The 20,611-nt window shown below is 51.3% G+C and overlaps 1 protein-coding gene and 1 pseudogene across 15 annotated transcripts in view; one reads left to right on the top strand and one right to left on the bottom strand.

Moving 5' to 3' along the window:
- The window catches only part of DGKZ (diacylglycerol kinase zeta), a 731,702-nt gene that overhangs the window by 675,428 nt on the left and 35,663 nt on the right, over positions 1 to 20,611 (top strand). The window lies entirely within an intron of this gene.
- Positions 6,427 to 6,586, bottom strand: LOC138285981 (U2 spliceosomal RNA; annotated as a pseudogene).

The following is a 20,611-nucleotide window of genomic DNA, read 5'->3' as shown; positions in this document are numbered from 1 at the left end:
TTGTCGTCTGATCCAGTCCAGTGCTGCGTAGTCACGCAAGAGGCTTTGGATCATCTTCCGGCAGCCCAGGGTCGATGTCTACTTCTTCACCCACTACCAGGCGGTTTCTGGAAAATAGAAGAATATCTTTAAAGCAGCACAGGAGCCTCCAGCAGCCCTGGAGGTCTCTGAGTGCGTGGGAACCGGGGAGCAAACTATACATTACCGAGTCTGCGGTGATGCATGATGTTGGTATCCAGGCCCCAAGCTCCGTGCTTAGGGCCTTCAGCAGGTCTTGGGCGTAGGCGCCTTCCGAGAAGAGATGGTAGAATGTTTCATCTGCAGTGCATCCTCTCGGGCAGGGCTTGTATCGGTTGAGCCCTCTTGCGTGCATGAAAGTTGTCACTGGCAGGCCTTCCTGGATGGCCATCCACGCAATGTCTTTGTGGTGGTTAGTCAGGCGCTTGGAGCCGATGTTTTCCCAGACGTGGTTCGCTGTGGCAGAGGGGAGGGCACTAATCGGTTCGCTGACTTACCTCGCACGGACCTGGCATTGGACGATCTTCGGAGTCCACTGGGTCGGGCAGGAGCCACCAGACCAAACTCCTTTATGAACTTTTCCTCTTCCTTGTAAAACCGTGGGGTTTTCCAGTTGTAGGGGACGGCGCTCTCCCAGTCTGCCCATCCAAGGCGCCTCCATGTTGGCAACAGGAAGAAGCGGGCCATCAGGAGGCCGACATGGCTTTCGTCTTCTGTCCTCATGGTGTTCCTCATGCAGTGGCATACCAAGGTTCCCCTTAGGATGGTGGCGATGTACGGCACTCCTTTGCCTCCCTTGTCGTGGGTCTTGAACATCACCTCTCTCTTCACTCTATCCACCTTGGAGTTCCAGATGAAGTAGAAGATCATTCTCGTGATGGCCTTGACCATTCGAGAGTGCACTGGCCACACTTGTGGGACATACTGGAGCACTGGCATGGTCTCCTTCCACATGACCAAAGACTTCCCTTCGATCGTCAGCTTCCAGAGGCTCCACCGTCCCAGCTCCTGCTTCGTCTTCACCAGTCTTCACCAGTCTTTCTTCCCATGACTTCTCCGCCATGCCTTCTCCTCCGAACCAGACACCTAGGATCTTCAGGAATTCCTGCTTGATGGGGAATGGCAGTGGGTCTCTGGTGGGGGTCCAGTGGCCGAGGAGTAGGGTTTCTGACTTGGCACTGTTGATCTTTGCTCCTGACACCTTTCCAAACTCGATACGAGTCTTCTCCAGTTCTTTTATGGAGCGCCCGTCCGCACAGAATACTGAGATGTCCATGTAGAGGGAGCACTTCACTTCCCCCTTCCCTTTGCCTTCTGGCATTGTCACTCCTCTAATGTCCCTGTTCTGTCTGATGCGTTCGGTGAGGTGCTCTATAATACAAATGAACGGAAGGGGTGAGTGTGGACAGCCGTGCCTAACACTTGACAGGACGGGAAGATGTTGGTTTTCTATCCATTGACCAACGCTGTGCTAGAGGTGTCTCTATACATTGTGGCCACCATGTCACATAAGAAGTCGCCCAGTCCCAGAGCTCTGAGCGTCTGGTCCATCAACTCATGGGAGACACGGTCAAATGCCTTTTCCTGGTCTAGACTAATCAAGGCCATCTGAACCTTTCGGCTCTTGACGTACGTATCATGTCCCGAACCAGGGCCAGGCTGTCCGCGATCTGTCGACCTGGTATCCCACAGGTCGGGTCAGGGTGGACTATCTTCGCTATTACTTTCTTTAGGCGGTTGGCCATTGCCTCCCCAAGGATTCTGTAGTCCACATTTAGGACAAAAATGGGCCTCCAGTTCTTGAGGTCCTCCTTCTCTCCCTTCTGTTTGTACAAAAGCGTTATAATGCCTTCACGCAGGGATTGCGGCATACTGCCTTTGCCCACCATTTCCTTGTAGAGGTCCAGCAAATCTGGCTCAATCAGGTCCCACAGTTTGACATAAAGTTCCACTGGGAGACCATTACTTCCGGGGGTCTTGCCTCTCTTGGAGGTCGTGGCGGCCAAGTGCAGCTCTTCCAGAGTGAAGGGCACATTCAGGCCCTCTCTCTCTTCCAGACTCAGGGGGTCATTCCGACCCTGGCGGTCAAAGACCGCCAGGGCCGCGAATGACGGAAGCACCGCCAACAGGCTGGCGGTGCTTCCTAGCCCATTCTGACCGCGGCGGTAAAGCCCTGGTCAGAAAACCGGGTCCGGCAGTTTCCCGCCGGTTTACCCCCATCTGGGCGAATCCGCCAGGGCAGCGCTGCAAGCAGCGCTGCCTTGGGGATTCTGACCCCCTTCCCGCCAGCCTGTTTCTGGCGGTTTTCACCGCCAGGAAGAGGCTGGCGGGAACGGGTGTCCTGGGGCCCCTGGGGGCCCCTGCACTGCCCATGCCACTGGCATGGGCAGTGCAGGGGTCCCCTAACAGGGCCCAGGGCGGCTTTTCACTGTCTGCTTAGCAGGCAGTGAAAAGCGCGACGGTGCAACTGCACCCGTCGCACCGCCGCAACACCGCCGGCTCCATTCGGAGCCGGCTCCTGTGTTGCGGCCCTCATTCCCGCTGGGCCGGCGGGCGCTAACTTGCTTAGCGCCCGCCGGCCCAGCGGGAATGTCAGAATGCGGGAAGCGGTATTTTGGCCGCATGGCGGCCAAATGGCGCTTCCCGCCTGGCGGGCGGCAACCGCCGCCCGCCAGAGTTAGAATGAGGGCCTCAGTGTCTTGGAGATGCCCTTTAGGAAACTATCCACCTGGGATCTCTCTGACGACTTCGGTGAGTAAAGCTTGCAATAAAATTCGGTAACGACTCTCGTGACATGCTCTTTCCCACTCAGGAGGTTGCCCTCCAAGTCCCGAAGTTCTACCAGCAGGGTGTGGGCCGAGTGAAGTTTCATGAAGAAGAACAAGTTGCACTTCTTGTCCTTCTCGCTCTGTTCTGGTCTGGAAAATGATTATTCAGGATTCCCCCCTGAAGTGCTCTGCGAGCCCTTTTCGGGTTTCCTCCAGTTCGTCATCCATGTCCCATCCCCTGAGCTCGAGTTTGAACATGCGCTGCAGTTTGCTTTGCAGCTGCCTGACCTCACTCTTCTTTTCCCGTGCAGTAGCTCTGCTTGGATCCTGGAAGAAGCTCCAGAATCTGTCCTTCACCCTTTCCTACCACTCGCCGGCGGAGTGAAAGAGGTCCTTCATGTCCCTCCACTCCACATACGTGACTCTGAGGTTTGCCACTAACTCCTCGTTTTCAAGCAACGAGCAGTTCAGTTTCCACGTTCCAGGGCCAGCAGTGAACTTCCCTGTAAGATCCCCCTCGAAACTGACTGCTCTGAGCTCCGCCCAGGCTTTACCGTTGGAAAGATGAAGAGGAAGTCGATCGGTGAACGCACGGATCCATCCGGCTTACTCCAGGAGTAATTCCTGGTGTTCGGCACCATACTTCTGATGACATCCCATAGGAATGCCTCACCTGTCATCTCCACCAACAGCCTGTACGTCACGTTCATCCCTGCAGAGTCTGACCCAGTGCGTTCATCCAACTCTACTGTGCAGTTGAAATCACCACCCATCAGGATGGTCCTAGAGGTCACAAGCTGCATCCTGAGCACCCTAAACATCTCGAGCCGTTCATTCTTCTCTGGGGGGCATAGACATTGATGAGCCTAATGGGCTCACCGGATCACAAGCCGTCCACAACTAGCACTCTGCCGTTGACCTGCTCGGTGACGGAAATGCCTCCCCTTGATCAGAATGGTGACTCCAGATGATTTGCATTTGTTTCCTCCGGACTAAAATGATGGCCCGTGCGTCCACTGCTGTTCAAGCTGGCTGAACGATTGGGCGTACGGAATCCCGCATTCCTTCAGAAAGCAGACATCATGGTTCTGGCCGGCCAGGAAGGACAGCGTGCCAACTCGCCTAACCTGGACCTTCATGCTCCTGACGTTTAGGATGAACAATAATATGGACATTGTCTCAGCGCTAGCCGTCAATGTCTGGGTGAGGGAGAACCGCTACTGGGGTTGGGGGCCCTGAGCTGGCCTGTTGGGGGTGCTGAGCCACCTGCTGATCCTCCTTTCTCTTGCTCTCGTCATTTTCTGGAATCTGTATTTCGGCTCCTGCCTCTGGGATTTCGGTGACATCTATCAGGGCTAGCTGTTGGTGTAGCTCTTTTAGCGGCGTTTGTATGGCCAGGTTCTGTTCGCCCGGGGTGCCTCCTGTGTCTTCTATGTCATCCTCATGGGTGGTGTAGCCGTAGGTTTGTTCCTCGGCTTGGGAAATGATGTGCTTCTTCTTTGTGGTGTAGAAGTCCTCCTTCCTTTGCCATTGCCTCTTTCTTCCTGGTCTTTGGAGGTTGTGGTCCAATTCCTTCTCCCCCTCCATCTCCACATCGTGCAGGGGTTCGGGCTGTGACTCTTCTTGTGGCGGTGCTTGTTTCCCTTTGGTCAGGGCCCGTCTTCTTCCCTCCTTTTCCTCTTTCTCCTTCCTTCATTTGTCTCGCAGCCTCTGGGACTTCACCTGAATCCAGGTCTCCTCTATCTCCTCCTACCTGCTGCTGCTGTCCACCTTCTTCTGGGGGTGTTTGCTCTTTTTCTTTCCTTTTGCTTTTGCTTTGACTGGGGCTTGGGTTGGGGTTGGGGTCCTGGCGTTAGCCACGGGGCCCTCTCCCTCCTCAGTCCCAGTCGCTGGCATCTGTTTGGGCTCCCCTTGGGCTTCCGGTGGTGGTGCATCAGTTGGCGTTCCCTCCTCGGTGGTTCCCTCGGGGTGGGTGGGTCTCATTGAGGCTGCAGCCTCCGGTGGGGTGTCGGGTCCACCACTGTGGTTGGTTCCACTGTGGTTTCAGGTTTTTTCTCTTCTGGGCCAGGTCCTGGGGTTTTTTGTTCCTGCAGGGCCAGTCCTTTCAGGTTGCTTCTCCTGGTTGGCTCTGGTTTCTGCAGAGCTTCTTCCCTAGAAGCCTTCAGGAGGGCGTTTACCTTGGCATTGGCAGTTGGGTCCAGCATTGGTCTGGTGGTCTATGGGGCTGGGGTTACTGCAGCTGCTGCTGTGTAGGTTCTGGGTCTGTCTGACTTTGGGCACTGGTAGTAGGTGTGTCCTTCTCTTCCGCAGAAGTTGCACGCCTTCTTTCCTGTGCATCCGCTCGCCTCATGCCCGGTCTGTCTGCAGATCCTGCAGTATTTCTCAGGGCAGTCAATTCCTTTACATCCTACAGCTTGACACTTCCTGCAGGTAAAAGGTTGGCCTGGGTAGCGGATCCTGCCCTCGTCTGCTCCCAAGTAGAAGCTTGCGGGGGGGGGTGCCTTAGGCCGTCTGTTCCTGCTGGGCCCTAGTGGAGGTTGATGATTGCCTGCCAAGGCGTGTTCCATATGCCACGTCTGTCTATGACCTTGGTGGGTCCTTTTGCGATAGTGCTGTATCTCTGGAGGAGCGATGCTATGTCCCGTTCCGGGATGTGGGGGTTGGTCATCTCCACGGTGATCCTCTTCTCCATAGATGCTGGCTCCCATCCTGCCATCATGTTGAAGGACCTGTATGGTTTCTTCTCCTTCTTCCCTTGGAAGAACTCCAGTATGTCCCGTAGAGGGTATGTGAGATGAAACTCAGGAGGAAAATCCAGACGGATGCTGAAGGTTGGCAGCTCAGCACCTCATCCCCTGGGATCCCTGCGGGCTTGATGATCTTATCTAGGAACAGGTTTCTAGCTTGGGTCCCGCCTTATCCTTTACCTCCCACTGCATGACTTGGGGGTGGCTACGGGTGAGATTATACCCATTAAAGGGCTGTCCCTTGTCTGGTCCCCTCCTCACCTTTCCCTTTTTCCCCTGGTTTGGCAGCTGTGGAGTTTTCAGGGTTGCTCTGGTGCTTGCTATGGGGCAGTCCGCCTTACTTGCCGTCTTGCTGCCCGCCCCTGGGGGGTTGGGGTTGGGGTTGGGCTTTGGGGTGTCCACTGGGGGGATGTCATCATTTATGGGCCCTGGGGTACCAGTTTCCATGTCCTTAACTATGGGTTCCATAGTTGCCATAGGTTCTACCGTCAGCTACCGGTCTCTCTGGGTCACCTTGGGTTCCGGTGTGCCTCTGGGGATTACCTGTCCTGTACCGACAAAACAGACAGCGACTGCCTGTACCGCAAGAAACACTGCACAGTCACTCCCAAGAGCTAAGGTGAGGGTTATAGGTGTTACCACCTAAGCATGGATCCCCCCCTCTCCAGAGGTCTGAGTGCTGGCAGGCCTGTGAAGGATGTTAGGAGGAGTTTTAAGCCTCCAGCATTAGTCCGCCCAAACGCCAGGAAAGATAGAGGTAGTAGGGAGCGCAAATTTTACTAAGCTGACCATGCGGTCCTTGGGGATTCTATTTTGTGCCCCTAATGGGCAAACTGACATCAGCACGTTGGTGTCCTTCCTCTCTCTCCTTAGAGACGAGTGGGCCTTGTCCGGTTAATTTGCATACATTTGCATATACACTGCAAATGTACTTCGCTTCCAAGTCAAAGTCGCAGATCCAGTAAATATCAAAATTACTCCCACTGGACAGTGGTTTCACTCTGATAAGAACAGATACTACACTTGATCTTAGCCAAAAGGTCAAGAAGCTGGTACTACAGCTCAGGGCTGCCCTGAGATCCTGCTTGGCAGCCATGCTTGGTTACTGACCGCCAGAGGAAGTCCCGCCCTTGCCCTATGATCCTCCTCGGGGCCATGAATGCTTACTGCCCGCCACAGGAAGTCCCGCCCTCTAGGAGGATTTTCAGGTTCTGGCAGTCCACTTGCTGCCACCCATGCTCTGCTGAGTGACAATGTGGTTTCTTTCTCCTTGGAGCGGCCTTTTTCAAAAACTCTGCTAGTTTCACAAATTGGGAAGATTTGGAGTTCAAAAATGCACAAAAGTAGCTAACTGGTACTTCAGAAAACTCTGCCCAGCTGCTTGTGTCTCACAGAAAAGACATGCTTTTTCAACAAAGATGACATACGCTTCCGCTCCACAAACTTTCCCGTTGGCACCAACCTCGCTGTGTTTGTCCCCTGAAGGCTGGGTGGGGCGGTTCCTAGTCTTACCCACCCTCTGCCCAGCTCCCCGGATATTATAATAAAGATGTATCACAGGTATAAATGTTGAATCTAAGTTTATCAGGAGGCGGGCTTTTGGCGTGATTCCGGGAGGCCAGCTGGTCAAATCCCAGTACTTCAAGTCACTTTAAAGCCCAACCCTGGTGCGCCTTCATGTGGCACCAAGGAATGTGTGGGCACCGAGCATTGGCACCGGCAGTGGTGCTAGCCTCCCACAGGTGGTGCTGTTCAGCAGCAGCTCTTCCCTGGTTGGCCCTCCTGCTGTCCGATTGGTGGGAGGATGCGAGGGGCGGCTCCTCCATTAGAGCGGAGGAGCGTCGCCCCCCCCTCACCAGCAGCGTCAGCTGCAAAACCTTTACAAGAAAACAATATTAAACTGTGTCTATTATCATTTTCTTGTAAGGGGGGGGGGGGCACGGGAGTGACGAGCAGTGAGGGGGAGTGCATAGCACCCCTCCTCAGAGCGCATGTATGTTTGGTCGGCCGTCTCAGGCCCGCCTAACACACATTCGCAGTAGATCCTCTCCAGCCCAGCACTGTGTTGCCGGGCTGGAGAGAGCCTGCACAGACTGCTGTGAGCGGCGTCAGGATTGGTCGCTGGCAGGCTGGGAGCCTGTGCCTGCAGCGAGGAAGCAGAGGAGGGGGGTGAGCGGAGCGGTGTGGTGGTGTGCACCTAAAGGTTTAAAAAAAAAGGTTTAGTCTCCACTCCCCTCCGCGCGGCACCCCGCCCCTTCCACGCCCCCTGGCTGGAGGGTGCTCCTGAAGACATACTGACTGTAGCTGTACTGCTCAGGGCCCTGCCTGCTGGTGTATTTACTGCTGGTGTAAAACCTCCAGACGTCCCCGGCCCTAGCTCCAGGTGAGCAGAGACTCCTGCCGGCCTCTCGGGGGCCATTAGGAAGGAATGCGGGGGGGCTGCTCTGCCTTTTATTTTTCATTTTTAGAAGACAGTGGTTTTGTGTGTCTGTAGCCAACAGCGCCTCTGTAGTTGTGGTCAGGGCCACTGGAATCATGAGATACTGCGACCGCAGGGATTTTTGCATAGTTATAGATTTGCTGAATTTGCCACATAATATATCATCTGATGCATATTCTGCAGATTTTAACACCAAAAAATGTTTCTAGCTCAAACGGTTCAAAAGTTACTAAAGGTACCGCGACGGGCGTTGCTGTGCAGTGGAAGGCCCTTTGCAAAGATGGACTGGCCACCTTTCTGTTGATTATTGCTAAATTATGGACATTAAACGGGTACTAATGATGTGTAATCAATGCTCACACAATGTTACCAAGTTTAAAAATGACCAAATAATGAAGTAATACTATTACAAAATATGCCACATTATGCCGCATACTTTGCCTTGTCTTACCGCATAAATTACTCAACCCTGCCACATAATTTGGCCCTCTCCTTCCGCTTAAATCAAGTGGCCCTGGTTATGGTTAAGTTAGGCTGTTTATATAAAAGCAGAACTTCTGAAGGATATGCTAAAAGTATTTTCTCAAGAACCTGGAGAGGGACTCCTTGGCTGGGATTAGTGACGAGTTTAAACCTGAACACTGCAAAGCAATAACCGCAGGAGACAGAGAAACGCAGAACCTGCAGGAGTACATTTCTGGTTTACTTTCTTGAGTGACCCTGCAAACTCAAATATGTAGGCGGCACGGCATATCAATACCTCAATAAACGAGACACGTGGAATACTGAGCACAGGTATATCCAGACAAGGCGTCTGCGACAAAGGCACAAAAGTACTCTGAGGGTCTGTGCCCAGGTCCCTAAAAGATGCCGTCTAAGATGCAGTTCTTTTTCGACTCCTTTTCTTGAGTGAAAGGCTCTGCAGAGTAAAGGCAGGTCGTTGGTGCACTGAGCAGAGAGGGGGGTCTAAGGTCCTGGGGTGAAAGGTTCTGCAGAGTGAACACAGGTCCTTGATGCACAGAGATGGGGGTCTAAGCTGCACCCCGCTTCGCCCCTCTCCCTGGGGTGAAAGGTTCTGCTTTCATCTTCCCACTTTGATACTGAGTTGGTTGTGGGAGCACAGCTTCCTGTTACATAACATCCCTGCTCCCTTCGATGCTTTGAAGAACCTCCATTAACTTCCCTCTGTGCCAGGAGGGTGAAGGGCTCTTTGGAAGGCCACAATGCTCCCGAGCTTCCTTCCTGGGTTGGCATCGTCTGTGTCCTGGTGAGTTCACTTTTTTTGTCTTTTCGACCATATTTTCGAGAGACAGGCTCTTCTCACCTGCGTCTCTAAGGCTGACCTACTATGGCAATCCGGAATGGACTGCAGAACTCGTTTTGTGAGTTGGCAAGTCTTTTCAATATCACAAAGTATGTCTAGTATATCGAACATAACACTTTTTAGTTTGCAAACTCTGTGATTTTGTAAATCGCAGGGTTAACAAATGCAAAAGCGGTTAAGACATTGGGCCTAGTACACTTTTTAATAATCTCTTCCTACCACAGCCATGCCACAGACTGTGATTAGTACTGGAATTAAATAATGGTATTAATGGTACTTGATTGTTCAAGCTTAGAAGGATGAAATGTTGAGTTGGCCCTGCTGGGATTCACATTCCTGAAATTGTTTTAAGAGAATAAATCATAGCATGTTCTAGAAGCATGATAAAGAGGAAGGCGAACGGTTGATGCAACACTGAGGGTCCGAGTTAGAGCCTGACGGAAGGGATTACTCTGTCACAAATGTGACGGACAACCCGTCTGCCATATTCCAATCTCCATAGCATATTATGGGATCATAATACGCCGTATCGGATATACGTCACATTTGTAACGGAGTATTCCATCTGCCCAGATCTGAATCAGACCCTAAATGTTATGTACCCCACCCAAGCCCCTTCGACCGGACGGACTGTGTCATGTTCCGTGCCATGCACGGTTTCCTGATAGGAGGAGACTCGTCACGTCTTGCCTACAAACAGATTTTGTGAATTGTACAAAATGTCTAGTGCGATTAGAGCCCGCCCATTGATTTCTATTTGTTGCTTTTCTTGTCAATCTCACTTGCTTGATTCTTACTCAGTGGCTTTCTTCCTCTTCCTGTGTTTGTCCCTCCCACATCCTTTTGATTGGACGACTTGTATCCTTCCACTACTCAATTCAGGAAACGTCCTTTTTCTTGTTCCACCAGCAGTATGTGTGACTACATGTGTGTTCTTACTCTCTGTCTGTTGCGCTGCTTCACCTCTGAAGTTCTCCCCCACCCATGCTTCCATGTCGATCCTCCCTCCCCCAGCTTGTCTGTTGCTTTTCTGCCCAGCCCTGTCCTATGACCTCTGCACGCCCCATGTTGGTCTTCTTCCCACCCTTCCCCGCTTAAGTTGTTTGATTTTTTTCTTTAGTGTGCTTTTTTCTTTGCTTTTTTTGTTTCTTCTTTTTTTTGCCAAGAAACTTTGTTGTTCCCTACAGTGCCGTCTCCGTTGACTCAATCAATTAATCAATCATGTATTTGTAAAACGTGACTTGTCACCTGCAAGAGCATCCAGGCGCTGGGGATCGTCTCATTCTAAAAGCCAGGTTTTGAGCTTTTTCCTGAAGTGACTGAGTGAAGGGGTGCACCACTGGTGGAGGGCGTTCCAGGCTTTGGCGACGAGGAAGACGACCGAGCGTCCTCGGGCGCAGCAGCGACGTGTGCAAGGGATCTGCACGAGGGCCTGGCGTGCGGAGTGGAGGTTCCTATTGGGGTGGTGGAAATGCAGGCGCTGGTTAAAGTAGGCGGGTCCTTGGTCTTGGAGGGCTTTGGGAGCATGGGTGAGGAGCGTGAAGTGGTCTCGCCTCCGGACCGGGAGCCGGCGGCGGTCTTTCAGATGCAGACTCCACCAACCCTTACCCACCCACCTCCACACCTTTTCTTTCTTTTCTTCAAGGCCCTTTTGGAGAGCCTGGGAGCTGCAATTTGTTGTCTGCTTTTTGCTTCGTGTATATTTAAAAACAGTCCACTTTTTATGTCAATCAGGTATTTATAAAATGGGACAAATCACCCATGAGGATCTCAAGGGGCTGAAAATGCAAGGGGAAGACAGGAGCAGAGCGGTGCAGCAGCACCGGGAGCGGTGGGCCTGTAGAAAACAGTGAAAACGAGGTGAAAGCAATGAGAATGTACACAAAACCTGGGGGGGGGGGGGGGGGGGGGAAGGCACACATAAAAACAAGCGTAAAGCGTGGAGAAGACAGGAGGGAAAAGCGTTGCAGCGGCACGGGGAGAGCTGGGCCTGGGACCACATTTCCTCATATAGAGTAGAAGAAGGACCTTGTTCCTGGATGGTCACATTTGGCCACCGTCGCTAGGGATCTCCTTCAAAGGCATGGACTTCACAGCCTCTCCAGTCTTGTCTCCGTGCCTTGTATTAAACGTTTGGATTCCGAAGGTTCCTGTTAGGGCAGGCGTACCATGTGATTGGCAGATTTCCACCGTCCCTGCATTGCATGCCAGCTTCCTTCTCAGGACTCACAATCCAGGCTTTCACACATGATCCTGACTCATTGCTGACGCACAGCGCACTCTTGGCCAGAGGCGTATTCCTCGACTTCTGATAACTCATCACCACGAGTTCTCTACGAAAGGAGGGCGGGGTTACATTGAAGGTGAGTAGCATTGCTCAGGGCGTCTCTAAATGCATTGTGTGCTCCATGGGAACATCTCTGTCCACACACACTGCAAAGAGCAAGCACTGGCCAAGCAAACAGGTCTCGCCTTTTTCACCTATTTGATTTACTGGTGCAGTGAGCATCAGCAACAAAAAACAACCACTTGCAATGCAATGTGTCTAGCGTTTGCTCAAGTTAGATCCATTATCATTGTAAATTCATAAATGGACTTTTCTTGCCACCTAAAATGAAAAGTAAAACTGTTGACATAAGTGAGCCGATTCAAAGTGCCACGGCCGCCATGAGCATGAACTCGAAGGAGAGACAGAAAAGGAAAAAGAAGTTCGCTCGCAATCAAATGTGTCGCCAAAAGTACAATTATCCATGTAAAAGGGTCGATGGCTGAGGCGGTAACAAAACTTCCCCAAGAAGAGACAAACATAAAGCATTTACCAATGATGACAAAGGATTTTTGAAAGGCAAGCCCATGAACAAGTGATACAAGTGCCACAGGGACAAGATGCCAGGTCCCTGTGGCAGAAAACTGCACATGCAGACCCTGTGTGTGGGCGTGTGGTGGGCGTGGTTAAAAGCCCACAGATAGATTACAACAGGCCAGAGTGCTTGCACGCCCAACCTAAAAACGAGAGGCCATGTATGCACACATACGTGTCATATTGTTCGGGCATGCATGCATTATGTCGGATAGAATACGGACTGTGAGTGCAGAGGTTAAGAGTGGGTGACACAGTAAACAAGCTGATGGTATGAGAAGCAGGGAGCCAAGCAACACATGCAAGCAGTTGGAGGTGAGTATTTCATGAGCGGGAAAGCAGCAAACGAGGGCGAGAGCAAGAAAACATAATCACTGTCATGGAGTGCTGAAAGCATTTAAAAAAGTAGTTCCCTAGATGTGGAAGGATACAAGTAACCAATCAAAAGAACAGTAAAGGGGGTATGCTCCTGGGGAGGGACAAACCCAAGAAGGAGCAATTGAATAAAAAGCAAGCAAACGAGTGACACGAAACCCAATCAAGTGTTAAGAATGGGCTGTCTCGAAACCCACCATAGGTTTTGGTATGACCCACCAGAGGCCTTTAGCAGACAGGCAGCTAAAACCAAGACCTAAAAATGTTCAGCACGGCTTTCCTGCAGCGGAATTGTAGAAAACGAATTGCAGAGCTGAATGCTTCTTGAGAGTCTTGAGAGCCTCATGGGTGATTTGCCGCACTTTATAAATCCTGATTGATTGATTGAATGCGGAAGGTTCCACTGGTATCAGAGAGTCTCCCGTTTAGCCTAATCCTCCTCTAGAGCTGCACTGTTGCATAGAAGGTCGATTTGATGATTCACTTTAGGAGGAACCCCATGGCACTCTCTGTTAGAATCGGGGTTTCTGATTGGCTAGGGTATGCACCGCAGCCAGGCAGAACCCACCACTCTAGTCAGGTCGAGGGAGTTACACGCCCAAGATATCCCCTGCTCACCCCCTTGGTAGCTTGGCACGAGCAGTCACGTTTATCTCCACGGCAATGTGTAAAGCGCTTGCACAACACACACAACATACGTGACACAATAAATACACCACAAAGGAAACACAACACCAAGTTATATAAAAATAAACTGTATTGCATAAAACATCATTAGACCACAAACAACATCCATCAGTAATAGCCTGCCACACAAGCAGCTGTCAGACCATTACATGGCTACTAGTGCTCTGAAAAAGCCAGCAGTAGTCAGATAAGCATATAGGTTACTGGTAGTCTGCAACACAAGAGGTAGTCAGGTGCTCATTATCACCAAGAAGGCAGAGATACCCTTATCCTTTGCATGTCATAAATTAAAACATTGCCCTCCCACTACATACAAGGTAGGTCCTGGAATTATGTGGTCACCCCAACATGGATAGCAGGACTTATTACGCAAGTCAGGTCATAAACCAAAATGCAGACACAATAAGGGCGGAATTACTGGGGTGAACTGCCACGTCTAGAAGCATCTCCCACTGCCACCTTTTCCGCTAAGGCTGCAGCGCACCAGTGCTTGATTTAGGGGATATACAGTATTTGCAGGATCACACTGCTACGTTTTAGGGGATATACAGTATTTGCAGGATCACACTGCTACGCACACGAGCTCCTGCACTCTTAAACCTGTAAATATGGTAATTGTCCTCAGCAGGACAGGGCCTCCGTTTAGGTCTCCGTCCCGTCCTGCGGGGGAAACGAAATCAAGACTAGGGCTAGCTAGGGTCTACCCTAAGGGGTGACTTATATGTAGTAACAGGGAAGTTCTGGGCCTGGCAAGTGAATTTGGATGCCAGGTCCCTGTGGCAGAAAACTGCACATGCAGACCCTGTGATAGCAGGCCTGAGACAGGTTTTTAAGGCTACTTCAGTGGATGGTGCAAGCAGCACTGCAGGCCCACTAGGAGCATTTAACTTACAGGCCCTGGGTATAGGGATACCACTGTACAAGGGACTTACAAGTAAATTAAATGGGCCAATCAGGTGTAAGCCTACCATACCAACTTTAGAAGGGAGAGCACCTGCACTTTAGCACTGATCAGTGGTGGTAAAGTGCCCAGAGTCCTAACGTCAACCTAAAGGGTCATAAAAAAACAGGGATGATCCTGTAAAATTCGCCAGATCCAACACTCACTCTCTGGGGGGCTGCTGCGGTAAGGCGGGCTCTTTTGCAATGGGCCTAAATGGAGCTAACTTGCCCTGATGCTCAGAATTGGCACAACCACTTCCTAGAAAGAGAAGTCCTGCTCTCAGAGAATGTGAATTAAAACTTTGGATGGATATGTCTCAACATAGATTCTTCTGCTTAGAAAATCCTGCAGGCACCAGGCTGGAGCTGTAGAATTTTGTACCAGTGCTCCAGCACGCCGTAACATGGTGTTGTGCAGGTCCACGCTGACTCCATTTTGCACCATAAGTGACAGAGTGGAGCCACAGATGCACTCTGACGTCAGTTCTTTTCTATGCATGCCTTCCAGTTCGGATCTGGAGCTCTGCCCACACCTTCCAACCTGGATCCAAAGCACCGCTCCCACTTTGTCAGTTTTACAGCAACTCCAAACAGATCTTTTAACGGTGTGCTAGGGAACCATATCCCCACCGAAAATGGCAAGATTAAAACTGTCCCCAAACTGCAGGAAGTAGATGTTGGTCACAGACTTACATGAGGTGGGCTTTTGGGACCTGGCCTTCAGCCACAACTCAGTCATGTGATATATGCTCCCTGAAGGTGTCTTGAGATCCAGTGTGGAAGTGTAGGAAAGTACCCTCTTTTTGGCATGGTTACCCCGACTTTGTGCCTGGTGTCAGTGTGTTTTGAGTATACTCACTGGGATCCTGCGAACCAGGACCCAAGTGACTGTGCTATCACCCTCTAAATTTAGTTGCTCAGGACTTTGCACCCCCCACAATTGGGATACTGGTGCCCCCATAGAAGTCCCTAGTATATGGTACCTACATACCCAGGGCCTTGGGGCACCAGGTGTACGCCATGGGCTGCTGCATGTATTGTGCCACCCATGGGAGCCCATGCAGTATGTGTCTGCAGGCCTGCCACTGCAGCCTGCATGAAAAGGTGCATGCACCCTTTCACTACAGATCACTTCAACAGGTCATTGTAGGTCACCCCTAAGGCAGTCCTTCCTAGCCCATAGGGCAGGGTGCAGGTATGTGTGTGTGAGGGCAAACCTACATGAGAGGTGCCCCTGCGAACTCCATCTCCATTGTACTCTGCTTCGGAACTGTGGGGACGCCATTTTATCTGTGTACTTATGTCCAGCTACATAATGATAACTCTGAACCTGGGCATGTTAGGTATCAAACCTGTTGGAATCATATCCCAATACTGTTGCCAGTATTGGGTATATGATTCCATACACTCTGGGGTTCCTTAGAAGACACCCAGAATAGCACCTACAAGTATTCTAGGGTTTTGCTAGCAGCCCGCGCTGTTGCCACCCTCCAGATTGTTTTCTGCCCTCCTGCTGCTTGACCACCTCAGGCAGGGGAGGGCAGAACAAAGGATTTCCTCTGAGAGAGGGGTGTTACACCCTCTCCCCTTGGAAATAGGTGTGACCTGGCTCGGGAGGTTTAGCTTCCCCAAGCCACCTGTATGCTTTGAAGGGCACATTTGGTGCCCTCCTGGCATAAACCAGTTTGCACCAGTCCAGGGACCCCCGCTCCCTGCTCTGGCTCGAATCTGGACAAAGGAAATGGGATTGACCACTCCCCTGCCAATCACCACCGCAGGAGTGGTGCCCAGAGCTCCTCCAGGTGGCCACTTCGTTCTGTCATCTTGAATCCAAGATGTGCAGGGCCCCTAGAAGCATCTCAGTGGGCATGTCAGGCAGATGATGTCACAGCCCCCTCCTGGTAGGTGGTCACCTTGTAGGTGTCCATATCCCTTTTAGGGCTATTTAGGGTCTTCCTCTTGGGTGGGTCCTCAGATTCGACTCCTCTGCATCGTTTACTTCATCTTCTGGCCACTGGAACCACAACTGGACTCCACAGGAACCAACAATCTGCATCTCCAGCGACAGCTCCTTCCAGCAACTGCAATATTTCCCTGGCTGTGCATCCACTGAGGGTGGTGAGTCTTCAGTCAGCACAAAAAGTAAGAAGGAATCTTTCTTAGAGTGAGGGTGTCACTCCCCTGAATCTGCAGGCACCAACTGCAACAACGACTGGCTGTGAGGATCCTCTCTCCTCCGGAACTGCGTGTATACTGCATCACAGGTGGTGGTCTGGAGTGGTCCCCTCGGTCCTCTCTGCCAGCTGTCTAACTTAGGAGATGGTAAGCCCTTGCCTCTCCTTGCAGGGCAGTACCCTTGTGCACCACGACTTACGCAGCTACCAAGGGTTGTTTGTTCCTCTTCCAAGGGATCTTCAGGCTCCGTGTAGCCCTCGGCTCCAGCACTTTCTTCCTGCAACGCACAGTCTCCTGCCTGCTGCTCCAGTGATGTGGGATGGGACACTTCTTCAGGTGTGCTGAGTGGGCCTCAACGTGACTCCTGTGCCTGCTGCCTGTGTGGGCTGCCTCCTCTTCTTGTGACTCTTCCAGCTGCTGAGGGTCACCTCGGACTCCCTTCCTTGGGTCAAGTCCCCTGGGCCTTGCTGGTCCCCTTCAGCCTTGCCAAAGCTTCTTCTCCCACTCTTGCATTTGCCAAGGCTTGTTGGTGGTTTTCCAGCACCACTAACTGACTGCATCACAACTGCCGACGTGGGACATCACTTGCTTCACTCCTGGAACTCTTCTTCTGCTCCGGTGCTGCGCTGCTGACTTTCTTCATCCGCCGTCGACCTGGTCCTGCAGCTACAGAAGGGTGGGTGGTGGCTCCTATCACAACCGGAGATTCCAACTCTAACTGGGCCTGGTCCCCTTCCTTTGAAGGTCCTCGTCTGTCAGGATCCACCTTTGGGTTCTTCTAGTCTTGGTTGGGTCTTGCACAATCCTTTTCCAAGGTTCTTGTGTTGGGTTTGGGTAAAACCAGGTACTTACCTCTTCTCTCCTGGTCGCTGGGGTGCACCCTGGTACTTACCTTTTGGGGTTCCTAGTTCCTCCAGCTCCCTTCTCCTGATTCCGCATCCTTGGGTTGTGGACTGCCTTTCACATTCCACTTTCTTAGTATATAGTTTGGTCCCCCTCTAGGGCCCTCACTATTTGCTATTGCTTTTACCAATGCCTATTGCTTTACATGATATTTACTGATTTGTAATGTGTACATAATAGTGTGTTTACTTGCCTCCAGTTGGGGTGTTGCCTATACAGTATTTTAGTATTTGTGTTACTGTGATAAAGTACCTTTATTTTTGTGACACTGAGTGCTTTCTTTCATGTGTGCGAGTACTAAGTGTGACTACAGCGGTATTGCATGAGCTTTGCATGTCTCCTGGATAAGCCTTGGCTGCTCATCCACAGCCTCCCCTAGAGAGCCTGGCTTCTAGACACCACCTATATTACACTAATAGGGGATACCTGAGCCTGGTATAGGGTAATAACACCACAGTTGCTCACCACACACCAGGCCAGCTTCTTACAGGAAGTTGTACATCGCTGGACATAAGAAATAGTTGTGGTATTAACACAGGTCCGACTCCAAGTCACCAGCGTGGTGCTGGTCCCAGTTATTGGGCGGTTTACCTGAATCCACCACTTTCCATTCGAAACCTTCAGGGTAGCCGTAGCCCAAGACCAAGCACAGGAAAGCAAAGTGGAACTCAACCCCATCCTGCCACTCGAGTCCAGAGAGCAAGGGTGCAAGATTTGAGCCTTACTCCCTTGAGGTCACCAACCACAGAACTAATACTTCGGTTGGTCCCAACACGCCCCAGGTTGTTGTCTAGCCCACAACAGATCAAGGCCTTGGAGGAGGCCACAATGCAAATCTTCAGTGCTTTTCCGGCTCCATTTGGCGTGCCTTGAGCCCCCACAGACCTACAAGGGCCTCCTATTTGGCTACTGCCAGCAGGTCTTTCCCCGATGCCGCCTTTCCCTCATAACCCCGCCTACGGGCTCGTATCAACTCTGGAACAGACTTCAACCCCACCCACAAGATCCATGCCAGTCCCTCTAGTCCTGATGCTAGTACTGATTTCACTGGTGCTGGTGAACTGATCAGACAAACCTCAATCAATTCTGTGCTACAAAATTGCAACCAGTTGTCCGGCAGCTTGTTTGTAATCCGGTGCCTCTGCCGCAGGAAACTATCAGCAGAAGCTCCATTTTCATTTTGGTTTAGCTTTCTGGTTCTGTGCCTGAACGGGGCGCACCCCAGGATTCTGATGGTTGTAGTGGGGATGACTTGCTCTCCCATCCCATTATATGTATGATGTCTTAAAGCATGCTTGAGAAAACGCCAGTGGGCTTGACTCCACCTCCGAAATGGATCGTGACTCTCCACGATGGCCACCAACGGAAGAAAGCGCCTCATTTGCACTTGTGGTTTCGATGGTAGGTGATGTACTAGAATTACAGCTACCCCTCCCCCAATTCATATTCAGACAAATCTTTTGACAGAAAATTTGCAGCTGGTGGCAGCAACATCAGATCCCTTGCTTCCATTTATTGATGCCCCGGCAGATACTTTGATGGCTACGTGGTCGAAACCATGTTCAGTAGGTGGTCAGACAACATAGGACGTGGCCTCGACGGGCTCACCAACCATTCTGCTGTGGAAACTTTCACTGTACTGACTTTGACCAGTAAGATGAATCGTAATTTATTTCAGACCAGTCCCCAGGATAGAGAGTCCTGACTGCGTGGCACTGAGATCCTTAACAGTCTCCCTCTTGGGCCAGTATGCACATGCAATATGCATCATGGCGAATGGGATTTTGCCAGTTGTATGAGTCATCTGGCTCAGATGATTGAAGACAGGCAGGACCTGGCAATGTAAGTCGTTCATATATTCTTGGATACCACATTCAGCATTTGCAGGGCGGTCGGTACCAGTCTTGTGCTTCACAAGCACTCCTGGCTGAGATCAGCCGGTTGCTGTCATTATGGACATGGCCTTTGTTGGAAAAAAGGGTGATTGCTCTGGAACGCTGTAAAGACAGGCCAACAGCACGTCCCTTGGGGCTGTTGATCCCTACAAAGGAATTTGCACACCAACGTGCAAATTTAGGGACTTCTCCAAATGTGGCTATTTAGACAACATCAGCTAGTCGTACAGCAGACATCCCAGTCCTTTAAGGTCCGCGGACAGGGAACCAGCTGACAGCACAAAGGCCAGCAGTGGCACCAGACATCCAGTTTCTCTTCTCCTGCTAGAACGTCCATCCAGCTGCTTTAGTTTGTTCTCAGCTGGTCATTACGTCCAACATCTCGTCCTTGATGAGCGCTGAGTCTTGCAGATTGTTCAGAAGGGCCATGTCTTGCCTTTCTTTCCTCCCCACCCAACATGCCTCCAGCACCAAGACAAATTTCAGAAGTACATCTGTCCATCCTGCTGCAGAGGGCATTCCTGTTGTTCTGCAGGGTTGCCATATAGGGGGTACCAGATTGACAGAAATGCAGGGATGGTTTTTCCCACAATTTCTTCATCCCGAAATAGGCGGGGGTTTCACTCTATGTTGGACTTCGGCTCCTAAGTGTTTCCTACAGAAGGACACGTTAAAAATGCTAACATTTGACCTGGTAGACTGGATGGTGTCCTTGGACTTGTAGGACATGTATTTTCATATGTGCGTCCTGCAGTCTCACAGGCGTTACCTGTAGTTTGTGGCTCAAGGTGGGCATGGAGCATTTTCAGTGTACTGAGCTTCCCTCTCCTGTTCACAAGTGATCGTCGCCGGTCTCTGGAGGTTGAGTTCCAATACTCCCTTCCTATCCACCACAGAAGATCACCCTCTCTATCACAATTCAGAAAGGACCTCAAAACATGGCTCTGATCCCCTCTGACCCCACCCCCTCCAGCGCCTTGAGACCCTAACGGGTGAATAGCCGTGCTCTACAAATACATTGATTGATTGATTGATTGATTGTATCTTGAGGACTGGCTGTTAAAGGCAGGCTTGCTGCAGTCAGTCGACGTCACCGCCGGATGACAGAGGAACCCCCAGCCTGGGTTTGCTGTAAAGAAGCCTAAGTCCCACCTGAACACATCACAGAGTTGTGTGTTTATTGGGGTGATCCTGGACACAGTGAAGTTCAAATTCAAGAATTTTCTTCTGCTGCACGGAGTTTGTGATATTCAGGCTGTGATCCCCATATTTCATGCTTGATCCTGGACCCCAGTGAGGGTGACTTTGAAAGTTAGTGGCCTCCAGGCCTTATGCACGCTCCTCGTCTGCTACGCCACGAGGCACACGGAAGCCCTGTGGTGGAACCTGAAATCCCTGGGGTCCCAACATGAAGGCCGCCCTTCCAACACCATCCAGATCATGGAGGAGACAGCCCAGGATCTGCAGCGGCGGCTGA

The sequence above is a fragment of the Pleurodeles waltl genome, chromosome 3_1 (genome assembly GCF_031143425.1).
Source record: "Pleurodeles waltl isolate 20211129_DDA chromosome 3_1, aPleWal1.hap1.20221129, whole genome shotgun sequence".
In the NCBI taxonomy this organism is placed as follows: domain Eukaryota; kingdom Metazoa; phylum Chordata; class Amphibia; order Caudata; family Salamandridae; genus Pleurodeles; species Pleurodeles waltl.
This window is presented reverse-complemented; position numbering and strand designations above follow the sequence as displayed.